The 5,924-nt window shown below is 38.9% G+C and overlaps 1 pseudogene; it reads right to left on the bottom strand.

The window, feature by feature from the left end:
- Positions 1-1,044: 1,044 nt before the first annotated feature.
- Positions 1,045-5,604, bottom strand: LOC107039108 (annotated as a pseudogene).
- Positions 5,605-5,924: the final 320 nt, after the last annotated feature.

Raw genomic sequence — 5,924 nt, 5'->3', positions numbered from 1 at the left:
TCAACACTGAAACAACACATCTTACCCAGCCTGGACAAGGATCACCTATTCGATAATTCTCTGCAGCAAACCATTGATGAAGCAGAGAAAATCGGACCACACCACCAGGAAGTCTACTACCACCGTATCTTCACGGCAACCAATGGGGCCATCACCCTGATCCTATCACTGGTAACGACTGCGGTGGGCTACGGCGCCTACAAAAAGGGATTCGCTCTCCTCAACATCCTAGCCTGCTGTTGCCGGAAGTCCAAAAAACCGAAGCGACAAGCTGCAAGGCAATCCACCCAAAGATCCCGCATCCAGAGGGTCTATGAAGTGCCGATCAGTACCATCTCAATGCCAGAAACGTTTCCCCCAGCAGCATCAAGATTCCCGGCATTACCCCCAACGGAAGTCTATCATCGCCCCTCTGGCAACAACGTGACCAGCTCGCAATCATTCGTCACCGTTGACTACACCTAACCATCCGAAACTTCCTTCCGAAAGTAAAATAGAATAATGTACCCCAACGGTCACTAATTAGCCAAATGATCAAGTAGCATTTTAAAATATGATAAGTTACTGCGCCCAAATAAAATCTACCACCTCTTGAACACCTTAGCCGTCGAAATATCAATAACAATACATACACTGCTATCAAAAACCGACAGGCCCAATAATCGGCCGACAGGGTACCAGGGTCACAAAAATCTGAAAAACTCAGAGAGTCAATAGCCAAATCAGACACCTGAGAATCTAAAATTCGGAGATTAGAATTCAGTTTGACATGATCCTCACTCCCTAAAATCATTCCCCGACAAAGAACCACTGTTGAGGAAACGGGCAAAAAAAGCCGCGCCGATGAATAGCACCAGTGTAGAAGATCCTTAGATTCCGAGATTAGAATTCAGTTTGACATCATCTTCACCCTCAAAATCAACCCTTCCGTACACAGCTACTCCCCGTCACTCCAACTTTCATACGGCCTGAAAAAACAAAACAAAAAATATTTCAATTCATTAAAAACCACACATCTGCTTCCAACAGATCAACCACACCAGATTACGCACGATAGCCGGGATCATCCCCAAGAACTCTCCCCACATACTCCACAAGCCCCACAGGAACAGCAGCCCTCCCCATGAGACGATCACACCGAAAAAGATCGACACGTGGCTGCCGACCAAACACCCGCTTCCACTCACTTTTAGACCCCCTCATCTAAAACCCAATTATACAAATTGAAACACACTCAAAACCTAGATAAACCCATTAACACCATTAATACATACCACGAACCACAAAGAAAACCACAAAAATCACAACAACCACCTGTTGCCACCCACGTGCACCAAACGACAGAAAAATGGCAAACAAGTGATGACCGATAACAGGACGTCGACATGGCCTAGTGAACCAGCGCCCCTGACGGCCGCATTAACATATAAATTAGGTCAACCACACCCACCACTTACCGACACCTGCTAATTAGAAGTGCGCGCGAATCGGAACTGATTCAAATAATGAGATTCCACTCTTTCCGATAAAACCTCACCAAAATAAATAAAGAGAGATTACCTCCGCGGGGGCTGTAATGTCCAGATTATTTCAATCACTTCCACATCAACAACAATGCACAAATCACCCTATTTCAAAATCAATGCCAATCGACATCGACCTCTAAAGAATGCACAACGTTGCACTCCTCGGGAACACTTACAAAACGAAAGACCCCAACCTTGCAAAATTCGACAACAGAGCCGGGTCGATGAACCAGAAAACCAAAGAAATCACGCCACCTCCCCCACTCCAAATAAATTTTCATTTTCCCCAAGTAAGGCGAGGCCCCTCCAAAAAATCAAACCTCAGTCACGAAAACCCTCTCGCGAATTAACTACGACTTCTTGGCGGAAGTATTTTTTGGAATCGGTCCGGCTCTTGTTAGTGTTCGAACTTATCTTCGGAAATTCGGAGTGTTCTCGAATAGCAGTAGGGAACATAAATTAGCAAGTGTTCGGGGATACAAGTTCCTTTAACCGAAAGTAGAACAGTTTCTTGCTTCTGAGAAAATTAGTGGTGAACTTGGTGAATCGTGAGTGTGGCTCAACTTTTATAAACAATTAAGACTCAAGACTTATTCAATTCTAACTTCATCAATTCCGAACAATTGAAAGACGGGAATTCCACCTAAGTATTTGTAATAGTGTACCAATCGTTCGCTGGCAGAGAAACGTGGTTGATTACCTCAAGAATTCACGAAATATAATTAAGAACCACTCAAAATGAGTAATTACCATTATTAACATTCAAGAGATAGCTCTAGTAATGATTGCAGGGTTTCACAGATAATAATTGTTTCAACCTCTAAAATTGTACGAAGAATCAAAATCAATTCAAATAAATGTGTAAAGTTGATCTAATCTCTTTTTAATTCAATTTCCAATCCATATCCATCAACAGTAAAACCAACCTCAGATAAGAATAAAAAAGCAGCGTCGTCCATTTCATTTAATTATAAATTCTAGCTAAAAGACTAAAGACTAAAAGACTAATTCTTGTCCTTCGGCGCAGGTAACATCTCCGGACATAACAGTTGTATCCCATGCTTTCAAGATGTCGGCGATCGAAACCGGAAGTAGGAATACATGGAAATGAAGAGTATTTCCATGTGAGGTTATTTCAGTGAAAGATTTTCTTCACATTGAAAAAAACGTAATATTAGTGGGAAAAGGAAAATTTCATTCATAAAAAATAATAAAATGATATTGTTGTATTGATTATTTATTAATTATACAGACAGAAACGATACAATTTTGCTTTGCAGTTCACTTTTGCATAATAAATGAATCAGCTTTTCAATCTTTCTTGTGACATTAAAAATCGTGAGTTGACTTCCACATTCTCAGTATTTTCAGTTTGCGACATTCATTAGTATGCAAAATAAATAATCATTTCCATTTTATGCATGGAAAACAGATTAAATGACATTTTCGTCAACGAACAGATGAAAGGAACTTAAGAAGTTTAAATCATTATGAAACTGAATCTGAAACACATCAATCCCGATTGGACCACATAAAGTTCTTCTACATATCTGCTATATATAATATATATGATTTATGCCTACATAAATATCATATATAAACAGGTTTTTTATCTATAATCTAATAATAATAAACACAATGGCTTTCCCAGTATGAAATACTGTCACGTCGAGATCCTATTCTTTGAATCACATTTTTAGTTATTCAACGTTTGATTGAACTTTACTATATTATTTGAACAATAAATAACCAAGTTATGTTTTGTACGAATTTTTAGGCTTTATATTTTGGTATCTACTATGATAATACTAATTGAAAGTGGAAAAAGTTTCCCTTATTGGGAAAATCATAGGACTGATTCTCTAGAATTGATTATCAGTCAGTAACAATTTGTCGACAGATAGAAAAATCTAGATACCTCTCACCAAGGGTGATTCCCTCAAATTCCGAATGGAATTGTGCTAAGAAAACAATTATTTACTAATTATTACAGAGACAGTGTTGTCTTGACTAAAATTGAAGGGTGAAAAAGAATGAAAATTTAATTCCCAGTTGCAAACTGAGAGAAATGAGAAAGCTATTGTGCGTTAGTAAAACAAAACATGAGTGAAGATAAAAGAGAGATGAGTTCGAACTCTTGTGAATAAAAAACGAAAATAGAAGGAGTGGTTTTGCTGATGCATGCAATGGTTCTTTCCGAGTCTCCCCATAAACATTCCTTCAATCATTTTTCAGCTAGAACAAAAAAAATTGTTTGTAAGAAAACATGTCGATTAGTAAGTTATAGTTCATAGGTCATTAAGTAATTAAACACCTTTTTCTCTTCGTCTACATTTCCATCGGAATTCTCCTTGTCGTCATTTGAAGATCATTTTCCATTAGTGGAAATACGGTCCAACTTTGGAGTCGGTGGCTGATGGAAGGACAATCTCCATTGTCCAGATGACATTTTTGACTTGCTCTCATCCACGATCACTTTGTTCATGCCCTCAACATTCAAAAATGATGATCCTGGCTTAGACGTATTGATTTTACCACGAAATGTGGCGTATACTCCTTTCTCCAATGCGGGAGTTGTCAAACTTTGAGACCCACGTATCTGGACGCAAAGACGAGTGTCCATCAGCAATATTCCCATTTGCCATTGAAACCCATCCAATTGTCTTGAAGACGATGAAATCATTCTTTATGTATCCCCCAACAGTTTGAATTATAAAAAAAGAAAAATTTTATCTGAAAATAATACTATGAACAGCGATAAAAGATTTTATCATTTTTTCGATTTTTTTTATCGATTGGAGCTTGGCCGTGTTCCAGACACTTTTCAATCGAGGTCTCTGTGTACTGCACTTCTTGTGGGACCACATTCGCGAAATCGAACTTTCCCAACACATTGACCCCACTGAAATCCTGCAGATGCAGCTCTTGAGGAGCGATGACCCCTTTAAGGTCTCGTTCAAATTGAAATTTGACATTTGCAACTGTGCAGCCGGTGATTTCCACAATCTGAAAAATAGACGAAGGTTAAAAAAATATTTTTTTTTCTTCACTATAAAAATTTTTTTTTTCTTCACTAAAAATTTTTTTTTTCTTCACTATAAAAAAAAGCATGGGGTAGGATTTAATGGAATTTGTGGAACAAAAAGTACAACAGTTATCTAATGCTGCAGAGGTTACTGATGAATTGGAGACATTTTATGTCAAGAAACAATTGGATTCTCGGAATGAATTATTTTGCTCAATTTTTCACAATATTTTTTTTCAGGGAGACAATAAAAAATATTTCGTACCTCGTAGAGTGTCAGTTCAGAACTCCACTCCACTGCTTTGTCCTTCCAGAAAACAGCACGTATATTAGTCCTCTTGCTGTTGTTGAGGATGATTTTGTATATCCATTTTTGGTATGTTTTGACAGGGGTGAGGGCCTCCGTCGACTCGATTTAACCGACGATATCCCTGTAATTTTTTTTATTATCTATTTTTGCGTAATCTTATTATTCATGGAACTAACCGAAATCGTTTGGAGAGAGGAAAAAATTACGAAAAGGCATTGAGATATGGCCAGACTCGTGGCGTCATGCTTCTTTGGAGGTTAGAAATCGACAATCCTATGCTAATTAAATATTTAGATGGAAATTACTCCAATATTTAGATGGAAATTCTAAGAGAATTAGAATTTAGAGAGAAAAAATTTCCGCTTCACCCAGCCGGGAATCGAACCCGGGTCTCCCAGATACGCGCCGGGCACTCTTACCGACTAAGCTACCGGGAACCACAGAAATTCACTCTCAAATTCACCTCAAACACCGCCTAACCTCCTTTAGGCATTAAAGAATTCTAAGAGAATTAGAATTTAGAGAGAAAAAATTTCCGCTTCACCCAGCCGGGAATCGAACCCGGGTCTCCCAGATACGCGCCGGGCACTCTTACCGACTAAGCTACCGGGAACCACAGAAATTCACTCTCAAATTCACCTCAAACACCGCCTAACCTCCTTTAGGCATTAAATCATGGTATTCTCAGCCTCGAAATTTTCAATTTGTTCATTCTCTGTCCAAGGAATATCTTCTGATGCCATTTTTACACTTCGATCGAACAATCGCCTCGTCGCACCATGTTGTTAACCGTAAGACGATTCAACCGGAAAAGACCGAATTTGAATAGTTGATTCATGACATGGATTTTCCGGAAGACGTCACTCTCATCAATCTAGTCGAAACTCGTACCTCAACCTGATCTGAGAGAGACAGTCATGAGTGGTACCTCCGTCCTTTTCTCCCGTCACGTGACCTGACGTGACAACATTGTTGACCAATAAATTGAATAGGATATATAGAAAATTATGGTTTAGACACGCCCAAGTATGTTCACCAGATAAATTGTGGTTACCGCTTTTTT

Source organism: Diachasma alloeum, unplaced genomic scaffold, assembly GCF_001412515.2.
Source record: "Diachasma alloeum isolate Michigan unplaced genomic scaffold, Dall2.0 Dall_scaffold_00292, whole genome shotgun sequence".
In the NCBI taxonomy this organism is placed as follows: domain Eukaryota; kingdom Metazoa; phylum Arthropoda; class Insecta; order Hymenoptera; family Braconidae; genus Diachasma; species Diachasma alloeum.
Note: the sequence above shows the minus strand (reverse complement) of the source record. Positions and strands in the feature narration are given on the sequence as shown.